We start from the raw sequence: 16,563 nt of genomic DNA on the forward strand, positions 1-16,563 counted from the left end.
TCCTTTAGGGAAATAAGCCAAAAAAGTGCTAATTATGCATGTCCAAGTTTTAGAGTTGTGTATATTTTTAAGTAGTGTTTTAGAATACTTAGTTCTCATGTATGAACATTAAAAAAAAAAGAGAGGAACTTTAGATTTTTGCTTTAATTGAATCAAAGACCTGTAGGCTTTGAGAGTTAATAATAGACTTACGGGAAAAAAAAAGAACACAGGTGAGGCTGTGCCCAGCTTGTGGAGGTGACTGTGTATTTGTTGCCTGTCTTTGCTTGGACTGACTGATCCTGCCTTACCCACAACCGCCTTGCATTATTGCTACTTTTCTCATGTTCTCTGACGAGTAGTATATTTCTTCTGTTAGGTGGTTGCTTGTTTTTTTTGGTAACAAAAGGAAGAAAAAAGAATGTTTTATACAAAGCTTGCCATTAAGCTCAATATGTAATGATATCTTTGAAATAATAAATACCCCCATGGAGGGGCAAAACCTCATTTTTGTAGGCATTCATAAAAGCCACAGTTTTTGATTTTTGTTTGATGCATTCTGTAATAGTCTCAAATTTACTCTGCTTATCTTACCTCAGTTTCGCTTATATAGTAATTCTGAAATTGAAGAATTGATGGATGTTCTTTCAAATGAGTTGTGTAGGGCAGCCCGCGTGGCTCAGTGGCTTAGCGCCACCTTCAGTCCCGGGTGTGGTCCTGGAGACCCGGGATCGAGTTCCACGTCAGGCTCCCTGCATGGAATGGAGCCTGCTTCTCTCTCTGCCTATGTCTGTGCCTCTCTCTCTCTCTCTGTGTGTATCTCTCATGAATAAATAAATAAAATTTAAAAAAATGAGTTGTGTAGTCATACAGGTTTGGGGGGACTTGTACTGACAGTTACTTTTTGACCATCCTTGCTCAGAGACTTTCTTATTCTAATTTTATGAAGCACATTTTAAATTTCAAAGAGGAGGACCTAGGGTGTAGTGTTTTTCACCCTTATTTGACTGTGGGACCCCTTTTTTTAAGCACACCTATTGACCTCTCCCAGATTGGTATCTAAAACACAGTTCAGAAAGTACTGCATACACATAAACTACCTTTTCTGCCTCTGTGATTTTGTTCAGTTTGCACCCTCATTTTTCTCTCCGGTTTTTGAAAACCTGCTCATCTTTCCAGCACCACCTAAAATGCCATTTCTATCATGAAGCTATTTCTGATTTTCTGAATGTAATATCTTTTCTTGGAAGCCTGATGATACACATTCTTTGCATGTCTTCTGGTAGTTCGGACACCTTTGTGTTCTCTGTGGACATTTTCTTACCTCTATTGGGTTAAACCCTCCTTGAGGAAGAGGACTGTCTCTTACTTTGGGTGCCCTGTGGTACTGCCCTTCCTCATGTGGAGCAGGGCCTCAGTAAGAATACGTAATTGTAGCCAACCAGGGACTCCTTCAAATTAAGATGTTTAGATTAGCCCTTTACCTAACTGAATTTTACATTGCTTTTCTTTGTTATACTTACCTGAATTCTCTGTATTCAGAAAAGAGACCCTTTAGCTTAAAGTAAGGCAAATACTTTAATTTCTTTATTTTTAAGGTTTAAATTCCAGTTAGTTAATACACAGTGTCCAGTAGTTTAATTTCAAGATGCTTGTTTTTTTAAAATCTGTCCATGTTTTGTGCTCTGGTCATAAATTCCCGAGATTGTATTAAGCAACTTCTAAGTATTCAGATAGATAGAAACTTAAGATAGATAGATTCTAAGATAGAATCCTAGAGCCAGTTTTACACATCAAGGCCAACACTATTGTTTCACAGTCTATTGTTTCTAGTGAAGACCGTAAAAGAAGCAGTTCTGAAAATTAGGCAGTTCATGTTATGATTTTGAAATCCACAGTTTGGAACAGCCGTAAGTTTCAAAGGGGGGAGAAAAAAAGCACTTTCATTTTTGCCTCCTACTGAGTCACCAACCAAGAAAGGTCGGAGTGGCAGTAGGAGGCAAAAATGAAAGTCATTGTTTTCCTATGAGACACAGGCTGCCACACAGCATAAATTTCCAGATTATATACGTGGTTCTGCATCTCTTTTCACACTGTTCGCTTTAGCTTGTGCCTCCTGCTGCTGCTCCTGTGTGGGTGGACCTCTCGCCCTGTTGGAAGCAGGCAAGTGTCATCCCAGGTCCTAGCTGTCTGTGGCAGGTGGGGGGAAGGGAGAAGGATTTTGTCCCCCCCACTCCCCATCCCTGCATTCAGACTGATAGTGTGAGATAGTGAAAGAAAGATTACCTGACAAGAGCTTATAGGCGTTACTGCTTATTAAGTCTTTGAAGAATGTTACCGCTCTCAGCAGCGTTATTTTAAAGGGCTGGGAAAGGACAGTGTGCTCGGGGTTGACAAGCTTCTTTTGTTTTGTTCCAGGCCATTGGCCTGAATAACCGGGGTGATATGGCAACATATGGTTAGCCAAGTGACTTCTTTCACTTTTGTAATGCTAATATGATGTGGACATAAACAGAAATCCAGGGAAGTCAGCTTTCTGAGTGTCAAATACCAATTATGCCCTGTTACAATGATGAGTGATGTATATTCTTGGCATATCTTTCCTTGTTCCGAGATGAATACTCTAACCCCATGATGCATAATATCTGGTCTCATTTTTAGTATAGGAGTTTCTTTCTTTCTTTCTTTCTTTCTTTCTTTCTTTCTTTCTTTCTTTCTTTCTTTCTTTCTTTCTTTCTTTCTTTCTTTCTTTCTTTCTTTCTTTCTTTCTCTTTTTAGATTGTGAGATTTAGGTATCTCTTCAAATGTGTTTTTGTATTACTGTCATTCTCTTGAACTTAGGGAAAATTTGTTCTATCAGCTTCCATTTTTTCCCTTACCTTCTTTTCCTTCCTTCTTCTCTCCTTTGATTCCTTCCACTAAAGCCTAGAAGATACTGCAAGGGAATTTTGACTAGATTTTTATTCTATGTATTCTCATTGCTTTAGGACTCTTATTTGTGGAACAATGGATTGGGCTGAACTTCTTAAAAAAAAAATACAGACTGTGTACAAGATGTTGACAGATAAATAGTAAAATGTTTACTTTCTACTATGAGACTAATTTGAAACAAGGGAAATTTATAACTAACTTTTTTGAGTATTTTAATTAGTGGTCATTGATTGAAGAGGGCTATGGTACATTCACATTTTTATCCTAAATTTAAATATAAACAATTATTAATTGGTACAAATCTAATTTCTGGGGCTGATTAGAAGGAGGAATAATTTTAATTATAATCTTCGGGGCTTAGATTATAATTATTATTTGTTAATTTGTAGATATCTGCTGTTATGCTTTGGCTACCTATTAAGGAGGGAAAGCATCCCACATCTACAGGTAGAAAAATAGTCTTTATTTTACAGCTTGGAAGATATGAGAATCTGGTTTTGCAGTTTTCCAATCCAAGCAGTAAGGTAGACTGACCATTCCTTTAAGCTTCATGGCAGCCCAAACTACAATCCACTTTAGTTTTGCATCTCTGTGGAAGGAGTATGGAGAGGTGAGAGGAGATTTACCTCATAGAATGTCAGACTAGTGATCAAGGTGTGTTGTGGGCCAGAGTGAAGCAGTCCCCTGTGGACTCTACTGAGTGGGTAGGATTTTTAGACATGGTAACTATATTACCTTCTCCTCTTAGCTTATCTTTTTTTTTTTTTTTAAGATTTTATTTATTTATTCATGAGAGAGATACAGAAAGGCAGAGACATAGGCAGAGAGAGAAGTGGGCTCCATGCAGAGAGTCTGACGTGGGGCTTGATCCGGGGACTCCAGGATCACGCCCTGAGCCAAAGGCAGATGCTCAACATGGGAAGATGCTCAACGTCTGTGGAGCCACCCAGGAGTCCCTCTCTTTAGCTTATAGAATTTCTTTGTGAAGTCCTCATTTAATTTATTATGATAAATTGATTTTGCCAAGGTACCTATCATACAGCATTGAATAGGGCTTCTATTTTGAGGCGTTTTTTTTTTTTTTTACAACTTTAGGTGTAATATTCTCCTTTTCACAGTTTAATTCATTGAATAACTTTATTGGTAAAGGCAGAGGAGAATGAGCAGCAGCTATTTTAAGGAAAGAAGACTCTTGCCATAGTTTCAGTTCATGACCATGAACATCAAGTAACCCTTAATTATATGTGTCAGCAGCCATATCCGGCTCACCCGGCTCCTCAGTGACTACTTCATCTTTTCTCTCCTCAGCCCCCAATACTTTGTTCCCCATTCTCACTCTCAGCTAACACCCTTGCTTCCTACTTTACTTAAAGAAAAACTGAATCAGAAGAGATCACCCACAGATTCCTGCCATGGATATCTTCCAGAATCTGTACTCATGTGATCTGCCTTTTCTGTTATCAGATGAACTGAGCCAGTTGTTCTCAAAGGCCAGCTCTCCCATGAGCACCAGATCTCATTTCCATCCCCTGCTTATTTCCGCTTTCTTTACTGAGTCCTTCCCATTATATATGATTGTGCTGTTACTTCTTCCATCAAACAACAAACCAAACCAAAGCAACTCAAAAAACAGTGTTTGAAGTCCTCCTTCTCCACAGCTATTGACCTATTTCTCTGCTGCCTTTTATTGCAAAGTTCCTAGAAAGATTTATTTGTAGTTTTGTCTCATTTCTCCTTTCACTCTCTGAAATGTACTCCAGTAGTGCTTTCTCCCTGACTATGCTGCTGAAACTGCTCTTGCCAGGATTGTGCTTCCCATTGTTGCCCTGTCCAGCTGTCTGTCCTCAGGCCTCATCTTCCTGACTATCAGCTGCATTTGTTAGAGTTGATCATACTTTTTCTTTGAAGCCTGTTCCCTGCTTAGCTTCCAAGAACTTTGTTTTTTGCTTGTCTTGGTGTTCCCTCTTTTGCTAATTTCTCCTCCTCTTCTGAACCTCTTAACAGTTCAGGATTCTAAATATGATCTTATGCTGGTGCCTCTCAAATTTATGTCTCAACCCAGACCTCTGTCCTGAATTCCAAACTCATGTATCCACTTGCATACTTGAAAACAGATTTGCATGTCTCAACTCTAACATATCTGAAACTGACCTCTGAATATTCATCCTAAAACTGTTCTGTCTACAGCCTTCTCTATCACAATTAGTGGGAAGTCCATTCTTTCAGTTGCTAGGCTAAAATTTTTAGGGACATTCCAGACTACCGCCCATCCCTGTCATTTTACATCTAACCTGTTAACAGATCCCATAGGCTCTGACTTTAAAAAATATTTAGAATTGGAATACTTCTTACTCTCTGTTACCACTGTGGTCAAAATTATTTAAAAAATATTTAGAATTGGAATACTTCTTACTCTCTGCTACCACTGTGGTCAAAATTATTTTAGTTTTTCACATACCTTACTGTGATAGCCTCCTACTTGGTCTCTGCTTCCACCCTTGCCTCTCTTTACTCCTCTCAACACAGAAGCCATTACAAAATTCTACAAAATTTAAATATAAAATATAACATTATAGTCAAATTATGACTGTTTAAAACCTTCTAGTAATTTCTCATCAGCTCACTCATCTTCTTCAAGTATATATTTAAATACCACTTCTGGGATCATTAAATGAAAATTGAAATTTCACGCCAACCCAGTATGCCATTGCTGTCGTATTTTTCTTCATAGAATTTATCACCTTATTATTCTTTATTTTGTTCATTGTCATTGTTCTCCTAAGATATAACCTTTATCCCTAGTCCCTAGAATGGCATCCAGGCACAGAATAGACATTCAGTAAATATTTGTTGAATGAATATAAACTTGGCATGAAATCAGTTTTCTCTTTTGAAGCACTACTTTTTTGAATAAGAATATTAAAATGTGCAAATACCTACAGAATTTCTGTTTCATTATATGAGGTTCCACCTACATCCCTCATTTCTTAGTCAGCTTTTTTTTTTACTTCTTTTTTTTTTTTTTAACTGGAATGTACCCCTTTCCCCCAAGGACACTGCTTTTTCCCCATAACCCTCTCAAGTAGAGGCTACTTGTTCTCTAATAGCCATAAACCATAAGGATCAGGAACAAGCAACAGCAGCCTTTTCTATCCACAGTAACTCTTTCTGAGCACCACATCTTTTTTGGGGGGAGGAGTAGGAAGTGGTGAAACAAGCTATACTGAGCCTTCTGCTCCCCATCTAAAGAATTTTCATCTTTCTGATAGCTGTTATCTTCTGCCCTCCTCATCACCCCTCATGTTAGTTGAAAACTTGACCACCTGATTCACTGTCTTACCACCTTCATCCTGCTTTTGTCCAGGGTAGTGATACCGCCGCTACTATTGGCACCTACCGATTATCGAATTCCTACAATATAACTACCTTGTGCTAAGTGTTTTGAATACATTGCTTCATTTATTTCTGATAGATAATATATGAAACATTATTTTTCACACTTAACAAATAAGAGATGGAGGCTCAGACGAATTGATTTGACTATGGTAACATAGCTAGGAAGTGGTAGAGCTGAGATTTGACCCAAGGTTGTCTGACTCCAAGCTAGTAATTCTTTAGCTTTCACAGAGAAAGCTCCTCATACGTTTCCTGGCCAGTTTGATCTTAATCACCATGACTCTTGATATTTTTATAGGTACCTCAAGCTCCTAGTCTTCAAGATGAAATTTATTATATTTTGTCCAAGGTTGATTTTTGCTTGTAATTATTACCACTATCCATCTGGTTACCAAACTACAAACAAGGGAATCTAATATCTTATTTTTAGGCAATCTCCATGTTCTCTTGATTTTTTTTTTTTATTTCCTAAAAAAGCTATTGATCTGCTAATTCTCTATTTCCTGACTATGCCATTCTAGTTTAGATTGTTTTCATCTTTTACAGATTATTGCAGAAACTTGTAACTGAGCTCTTTACCTTTCACTTTACCATTTCTAGTCCATTCTTTACATTGTAGCGTGAGTTATCCTTTTAAAGTGTACATTGCATTATCTTATGCTCCTTAAAGGGTTGCTTTCTATTGCTCTTGGGGTGAATTCTGCATTTTCTTATATGATGTATTGTCTTGCATCTTCTGGTCTCCTTTATTTCTCCAACTATGATTTGTATCATTTCTTATTTTGGACTCAGATTCAGTCATATCTTGCTTATACCATGCTTTCACCTCAAAGTCTAAGGTAGCTAGGTAATGGTATTCAAGGATATTTAGTCATTAATGGAACATAATGAGCATAAAGCCTCATTATAATGTTATGTAAGCTACATTTCATGATAGAGATACTAGGGAAAGTGTTACAGTATAGGAAGTGTATAATTTGGAAGACAACAAAAAATTACTCTCAGAAATATAGTGATTATTGGGTAGTTCCATATACTAATATGCTTCCCATAAATAAACTTCGAAAAGATACATGCATCCCTATATTTATATTGCAAAAAAACAATGTTTATTGCATTATTTATAATAGCCAACATATGAAAACAACCCAAGTGTTCATTTATAGGTGTATGGATAAAGAAGATGGGGTGTGATCTTGCCATTTATGACATTGTGAATGGGCTTATAGGGTATTATGCTAAATGAAATAAGTCCAGTAGAGAAAGAAAAATACCATATGATTTCACTTATATGTGGAATCTGAAAAACAGAACAAATGAGCAAACAATCAAAAAACAAACTCTTAAAAACAGAGAACAAATGGTGGTTGCCAGAGGGGGAAGTAGGTGAGGGGATGGACAAAATAAGTGAAGAGACTAAGAAGTACAAATTTCTAGTTATATAAAATAAGTAAGTCACAGAGATGAAAAGTACTGGATATGGAATATAGCCAGTAATATTGTAATAATGTTGGTGACAGATGGTGACTATACATATTGTGGTGAGCATTGAGTAGTGTATAGAATTGTTGAATTAATATGTTATAAACCTGAAACTAACATAACATTGTACAGCAATTATATTTTAATTTAAAAAAAAAGAACATGTTATATCAGCAATGCAGTGTTCACTTTTGTGGACCATGTTTTATGTCAATGATAGTAGATAATTGCTACTCAGTAATGTTGGGTGAATGAATTAATCTCTAAATGAAAGTTAACTTATACTTCTTTACCAGCTAAATATTAATCAAACTATATTATGTTAATATTCTATAGATTTTAGTAACTTCAGAGTTATTTTAGAAGACTATGTTGTAATGAGAAATAATTTCAAAATATTTGAAGTTTGGTTTAATTTTGAATTTAGATTGTTCATGTTTACCTACCTAGGGGTAAGTGTTCCTCAAATTTTAAAGGAAATACTTTGAGGAAGTTAGATGATTTAAAAACATAAGAATACAGTAAAGATTCTTTCATCTGAGACACCTGAGTGGTATAGTTGGTAAAGTGTCTGACTCTTGGTTTTGGCTCAGGGCATGATCTCAAGGTGGTGAGATTGAGCTGCACATTGGGCTCTGCACTCAGCATGGTGTCTGCTTTGGATTCTCTCTTCCTTTCCCTCTGCCCCTCCCCTTTGTGCTCTCCTCCCCACCCCCACTCCCTAAAATAAATAAATAAATACATAAATAAATATATATATATATATATTTTTTTTTTACAGATTCTTTCATTTGCTGTCTTTCACTTTGAGCAATCTGTTTAGAGTGATTTGGGAAAGATGAGCCCAACGTTAATTAAAATAGTTTTCCACTTTTATTTGGAACTGCATTCAGTGCCTGAAATATATAATTAATAATTACAGTGATGAAAATCATTCCATTTTTGAGGGTATATTTGATATGCAGAAGTGTTCCAAAATACTTTGGAGCCAAGAATTTGTATTTACTTAATGAAAAAAGTAAGTAGTGTTGGTTTTTTTCTTTTGACCAAAATGGGTTATCTTCTAAAATAAGATCAATAATTTTCATATGGTTCACAAACAGGTTACAATTCTAAAGAAGGAATTTCAAACCTAGTTGAAGTATTAGAAGCCTTCCTGGAGTAAGTTTATATCCTACCATGGTACCTGTTTTGAAGAGCAACATTGAATTATGGGTTCTATTTGTTAGAATTCAGTCATGTTACTTCCAGGGAAGATGGCAGAGTAAGAGGACCCTAAACTTACCTTGTACCATGGATACAACTAGATAGCACTCATATCAGTGTAAATACCCAGAAAACAACCCAAACTGACAGAACAAACAACTAAGTAGAAGAGGCCACATTGACGAGGGTAGGAAGGGCAGAGATGCAGTGGAGAAGCTAAACCCTGTGGGAGGGAGGGAACCACAGGCATGGTCAGGGTGAGCATAGTGAGAAATAGACTGACTGTCACACTGGGAAGCCTGCAGGGTGAAGATAACTCCCATAGCATTTGGCATTGAAAGTCAGAGTGGCCAAATTTACTGAGTCCATTCAAGCAGCAGTACTTAAAGCCTGGAATTTTAAAAATCAGTAGGCTCAGCTCTGAGAGAGCCTAGAATGCGTAGGAAGCTGATTTCCCCACCCTTCAAGAGACAGCACAATAAACAGCTCTTGGAGATACAGCCTAGAATACGGAATGGTTTCAAACTTAAAACAACCATTAACTTAAGATAGATTGCTCTGTGCAGAAGATTACAAACCTAATGGTAACCACAAATCAAAAATCAATATAGATAATGAAAAAATAAAGAGAAAGGAATTCAAGTGTATCACTAAAGAAAGAAAACTTGTGAGAAAAAAGAGCAAGAGAAGAAAAGAACAGAGAAGATCTACAAAAACCAAAAACCAGTAACAAAATGAAAATAAATATATCCCTATCAATAATTACTTTGAATGTAAATGGACTAAATTAAACGGTCCAATCAAAAGATGTAGGATGATGGAATGGGTATAAAAATAAGACCCATCTATATGCTGCCCATAAGAGATTCATTTCAGACCTGAAGACACTTGCAATTTGAAAGTAAGGGGATAGAGAAATATATATGATGCAAACTGATGTGAAAAGAAAGTTGAGGTAGCAAAACTTATATCAGACAAAATTGATTTTAAAACAAAGACTATAACCAGAGACAAAGAAGAACAGTTTATCAAACAGTCCAACAAGAAGACATAACAATTGTAAATATTTATGCACCCAACATGGGAGCACCCAAATATATAAAAGAGTTAATTAATAAATATAAAGGAACTAATTGGGAAACGAACAAGGGGAAGTGGAAGGAGAGGTGGGATGGGGTGACTGGGTGACAGGCACTGAAGAGGGCACTTGATGGGATGAGCACTGGGTGTTATACTGTATGTTGGCAAATTGAACTTCAATAAGAAAAAATATATATATACAAAAAAATGAAGGAACTAATTGGTAATAATACGATAATAGTAGAGGACTTTTAAACCTACTTAAATCAATGGAAAGATTATCTAAACAGAAGATCAACAAGAAAACTGGCTTTGACACACTGGGCCAGATGGATTCAATAAATAAATTCATAATATTCTCCTAAAACAGCAGGATACACATTTTTTTCAAGTCCATACAGAACATTCTCTAGAATAGGTCACAAAGGAAGTCTCAACGATTTCAAAAAATCAGAGTTAAACTTCTGACCACTGTGCAATGAAACTAGAAATCAACCATAAGAAAATCTGGAAAGAGCAGAAATACATGGAGGTTAAATAAGCATGCTATGAAACAATGAATGGGTCAACCAAAATCAAGGAGGAAATAAAAAAAAATACATGGAGACAAATGAAAATGAAATTTGGACAACAGCCCAAAATCTTTGGGATGTAGCAAAAGCAGTTAAGAGGGAAATTTATACTATTCCATGCCTACCTCAAGAAGCAAGAAAAATCTCAAACAACCTAACCTTACACCTAAAGAAGCTAGAAAAAGAATAAAACCCAAATCCAACATAAGGAAATAATAAAGAAATGATGTAGAAACTTAAAAAATAATAGAACCGTTCAATGAAATCAGGGCCTGGTTCTTTGAAAAGATCAACAAAATTGATAAAACTCTAGCCAGACTCATTAAAAAAACAAACAAAACAAAGCAAAAGAGAGAGAAAATCAGAAACAAAAGAAAAATAACAACTGAGCACAGAAATACAAAGGATTGAAAGAGAATATTATGAAAAATTATATGCCAACAAACTGAATAGTCTAGAAGAAATGGATAAATTCCTAGAATGTATAACCTACCAAAACTGAAACAGGAGGAAATAGAAAATTTAAACAGATCGCTTACCAAAAAGAAATTGAATTAGTAATCAAAACTTCCCAACAAACACAAGTCTGGGACCAAACAGCTTCACCAGTGAATTCTACCAAACATTTAAAGAAGAGTTAATACTTATTCTTCTCAAATTATTCCAAGAAATAAAAGAGAAAGGAAAACTTCCAAAATCATTCTATGAGGCCAGCACTACCCTGATTTCAAAACCACATAAAGGCACAACAAAAAAGAGTGTTACAGGCCAGTATTTTTGAGGAACACAGATGCAAATTTCTTGACCAAAATATTAGCAAACCACATTAAACAATACGTTAAAATAAGTCATTCAACCACTGTCAAGTAGGATTTATTCTTGGATGCATGCGTGCTTCAATATTTGCAAACCATTGTGGTACATCACATCAATAAGAGAAGGGATAAAAACCATATGATCATTTCAGTCAATGCAGAGAAATCATCATGCTCACTGGTAAACAAACAAGTAAACAACAAACAGACCAAAAAACAGCTTTCCCCTAAGGTCAGGAACAGACAAGGATGTCCACTCCTACAAGTTTTATTCAAAGTGGTACTGAAGTCATAGCCACAGCAGTCAGACAAGAGAAGGGAATTAAAGGCATCAGAATTGGTAAGGAAGAAGTAAAACTTTTCCCATTTGGAGATAACATGATACAATGTATAGAAAACCCTAAAGACCACCAAAAAACTATTCGAACTGATAAACAAATTCAGTAATGTTGTAGGATATACAATTTATGTACAGAAATCTTTTGCTTTTCTATACACTAATAATGCAATGGAAAGAGAAATTAAAACAGTCCTATTTATAGTTGCACTCAAAATAATAAAATACCTAGGAATAATCTTAACCAAAGAGGTGAAAGATTTGTACTCTGAAAACTAATAAACACTGATGAAAGAAATTGAAGACAACACAAAGAAATGAAAAGACGTACCATGCTCATGGATTGAAAGACCAAATATTGTCAAAATGTCTGTGCTACATCTACAGATTTAATGCGATCCCTATCAAAATACCAAAATATTACAGAACTAGAACAAACAACCCCAAATTTGTATGAACCATAAAAGACCTCGAATATACAAAGGAATCTTGAAAACAAAAACAAACCCAAAACTGGAGGTATCGCAATTCCAGACTTCAAATTATATTACAAATCTGTAGTAATCAAAACAATATAGTACCGGCATAAAAACAAACACATGGTTCGATGCAAAGGAATAGAAAACCCAAAAATAAACCCCCAATTATATCATGTTAATCTTGGATGAAGGAGGCAAGAACATGCAATGGGAAAAAGACAGTCCTTCCACAAATGGCATTGGGAAAACTGGACAGCAACATGCAAAATAATGAAATTGGACCCATACTCTTATACCAAACATGAAAATAAACTCAAAATGAACTAATAAGGGCCTTAATGTGAGACCTGAAGCTCTTAAAATCCTAGAAGAGAGCACAGGTAGTAATTTCTGTGACATTTCTAGATATGTCTCCTGAGGCAAGGGAAACAAAAGCAAAAATAAACTATTGGGATCACATCAAAATAAAAAGCTTCTGCCCAGCAAGGGAAACAAAACTAAAAGACAGCCTACCTGAATGGAAACAGATATTTGCGAATGACGTATCTGATAAAGAGTATCCAAAATATACAAAGAACTTATATAACTCAACTCCCCAAAAACTAATAATTCAGTTAAAAAATGGGCAGAAGACATGAACAGATATTTCTTCAGAGAAGACATACAGATGGCCAACAGACACATGAAAAGTTGTTCAACATCATTCATTATCAGGGAAATGCAAATCAAAACCACAATGAGATCCTACCTCACACCTGTCAGAATAGCAAAAATTAAAAAAAAAAAAAACAGTTGGCAAGGGTATGGAGAAACAGGAATCATTTTGAAATGTTGGTGGGAATGCAAATTGGTGCAGCCACTATGGAAGATGGTATGGAAGTTCTTCAAAAAATTAAAAATAGAATTACCCCATGATCCAGTAATCAAATTACTATTTACCCAAAGGGTGCAAAAACACTGATTTAAAGGGACTCACGCACCCTTCTGTTTACTGTGGCATTATTTACAATAACCAAATTATGGAAGCAATCTACATGCCCATGGATCGATGAATGAATAAAGAAGAGGTGGTATATATGTATAATGGAATATTATTCAGCCATAAAGAAGAGTGAAATCCTGGTATTTGCAACAACATGGATGGATCTAGAAAGTCTAATCCTAAGTGAAATAAGTCTATCAGAGAAAGACAGATACCATAGGATTTCAATCATACATGATTTATAAGAAACAAAACAAAGGCGGGGGGGAGAGGACGAACCAAAGAACAGACTCTTCCTATATAGAACAAAAACAGATGGTTATCAGAGGGGAGGAGTGAGGGGGAATGGGTGAAATAGGTGAAGGGGATTCAGCGTACACTTACTTTAATGAGCCCTGGAGCAAAAATAGAATTGTTGAGTCACTGTTTTGTACATCTGAAAAGAATATGACATTGTATGTTAGGTACACTGGAATTAAAATGTTTAAAAATTAGTACATTTTAGGATATCTTTATATTTTGTCTTCCTTTATGTCATTACTATGTGAATATTATGATTTTTTTCATATGACTATGGTAATGTTTCAACTTTCTCACTTTAAATATTCACAAAGCAAATATTTTTTATATTTAGAAATTTTGATAAGTACCTCTTTTATCAGCCACATTTATATAAAATAAACTTAATCATGCATTATTTCTTTTTCTTTCTTGACTGGATCTCATTAAGTATAGATCAAAGGGATGTAGATCAAGGGAGAACAAGGGGGGGATTGAGGAGGAGTTTCTAGGAGAGTTATGATAGAATGTCCAATAGAGGGTATGAGGGATACCTGGAATCAATTCAACACAAACTTCCAGAACCAATAAATGATTGAGATTAAACAATGAGTTAGATTGCCCAGAGTGAACAAGTAAAGAAGAAGAGAAGGCCAAGGATAGTATCCTGTGGAACACCAGCATTTATCTGTAGAGTTGCTGGAAGGAAACAGAAGGACTGGCTGGGTAGTGTGGTGGTTGAGAGCAGGAGATGTGAAGACAGGTGGTCTAGGATGAATTCTTGGATCTCTCCCTTTCTAGCTATGTGAGGGAGAGTGAGTTATTTGACATCTATAAAACTTATTAATAAATGAGAAGAATAATATTTTTTTTACTTCATAGAGTTGACATGGAGCTTTCTGCAGTATGCTGTTCAGTACATAGTGCTCACTAGTTGATAGTCATGGTGACCACGTCAGCCATGACTATGATAGTGACTGCTTTCTGCCAGTTATTCCTTGGCCTACGGGTTTCTCTACTCATTGGTTCTTCTTATATCATATTATAATCTTTATTACATTTTTATTGCCTACCTTCTGCCCAAACTCTCTCCTTTCATCTTGTTTATCCCAGGAAATGGCATCAAGATCCATCTACATGCTCAAGCCAAAAATCTGTGATTTATCCTTGATTTCTCTGTCCCTCACTTCTCATATTCAATTTGTCAGCAATTCCTTTGACACTATGTCAAGATGTTCTTTCTGCTGCTTCCTTTCCTGTGGTCTTTTAATTGCAGTGTAAATGTCACCTCCTCAGTAAGGTCATCCCTAAATTACTCCATCTAAAATAACCATCCACTCATTTTTCAATATATCACTCTATTATATTTCTCTGCATAGCACTTGAGTATGTGGAATAAATATTAGATACTCTTACGTGTTTGTTTACTTTTTATTGTTTTTGTATTGTGTATTCATTTGTTTATATCCCCTCCCCTGTTAATACTTGTGGGAAAAATGAATAAATGTTAGAAGACCTCTTTCCTCTATTTCTCCCTGTCTCTATCTCTGTATTCCTCCCATATTTAATTTTACCAGGTATAGCTGGTGATGCTCATGGGAGAGTGGGAGAGATGGGAGTATCTTTGTCATTAATCAGCTATTCTGCTCATAATAAGGTCAGAAAGATTGTATTTTTGGTTACATAATTTAGATATACTAATTATTATGCTTGGTAGTATAACTAATGATGATTAAATGATACAAATACCAGGGTCTTACAAATGTTTAACTAGATAATTAGTTTATTTGGTCATTCATTTTTCTTTTGCTATAATGAATTTCCTCCTCTGATAAAAAGCCAGTTATAATGATTAATGGCATATTGTTCAAACTGGTTGCAAATCTCCAAGACTTAATATCTTCAAGAATTGGTTACCTTTGAAATATTTCAAGAAATTTTAGGGAGATAATTTTTCAAATGTAAAAAAGCATGGGTCATTAGACTTTGCTGGTACATGTGGTGTTTTCCTGTTTTGTGGTTTTCAGTGAAGTGTGTAAAAAATAGTATTTGATGGAGTTGTGTTAAATATTGTTAAAAGACTATTCTAGTTTGAGTAGTCTGGTGATAAGTAATATATTCAAGATCATAGCATGAGCTTTATTGCTAAATAAACTTGAAGGGCATTTTGAAGTTTGTTACTCTTAAATTTTGGAGGTATCCAATAATATTAATGTAAAATATAAAGCAGTTTATTAACTTGCATAATTGGTAATATGAATGAAAACCTTATTAATGATGTTAAATACTGTAATTAATACTGGCTTGTATATTAGATCATTGATAACAATACCACTAGGAATTATCAGGATATAATTTTCTCTCTGGAGAGTTTATTGAGTCCATGCTGTGACTCTTCTAATTTCCCGAGAGAGAATTGTCATCATAATGTTATCCTGAATTATCTCATTGCTCATTAAGTATTCTTGCCTTCAAATTTAAAGCAAATTAAAGAAATTAATTTAGTCCTAGGAAATCATTGTGTAAAGAGTCTGCACCTGTGAGAATAAGAGTCACTAGCAGAGGGGAATGAATTTTATTTTAAAAAGAAAAGTTTTATATGAAGGACGTGGTAAACACAGACTGACATGTAGGAAGTGAATCCCAATTTGTTAGCAAGATCTAGTGTTACGTGATTAGAGTGCATTCAGATTAACAAGAGCTGCATTAATAAGAAACCGAAACATTTAAGGTTTAAGGATAAAACATTTAAGGTTTAAGGATAAAGCTTCATTCACTCTAGGGTTTGATTTCTTCATTATTATCTATAATTTTGAATATTTTTTGCTTCTGGTATTTCAGAATACTTTTTTTAAAAAAATATTTTATTTATTTATTTATGACATAGAGGCAGGCAGAGACAAGGCAGAGGGAGAAGCAGGCCCCATGCAGGGAGCCCAACATGGGACTCAATCCTGGGTCTCCAGGATCACACCCCAGGCCGAAGGCGGCGCTAAACCGCTGAGCCACCGGGCTGCCCTCAGAA

The 16,563-nt window shown here is 35.5% G+C and overlaps 1 protein-coding gene across 9 annotated transcripts in view; it reads left to right on the forward strand.

Annotated features, from left to right (window-relative positions):
- The window catches only part of NEK7 (NIMA related kinase 7), a 157,412-nt gene that overhangs the window by 64,097 nt on the left and 76,752 nt on the right, over positions 1-16,563 (forward strand). Inside the window, exon 1 of one of the 9 annotated variants that reach the window (XM_072831312.1) lies at positions 2,018-2,142. The exons of the other annotated variants lie outside the window; for them this stretch is intronic. The gene's annotated coding sequence lies outside the window, so the exon portion shown is untranslated. Of the gene's footprint in view, positions 1-2,017; positions 2,143-16,563 lie in introns of those variants that run through there. 9 annotated transcript variants of the gene reach the window in all.

Source organism: Canis lupus, chromosome 6 (genome assembly GCF_048164855.1).
Source record: "Canis lupus baileyi chromosome 6, mCanLup2.hap1, whole genome shotgun sequence".
NCBI classification, from domain to species: domain Eukaryota; kingdom Metazoa; phylum Chordata; class Mammalia; order Carnivora; family Canidae; genus Canis; species Canis lupus.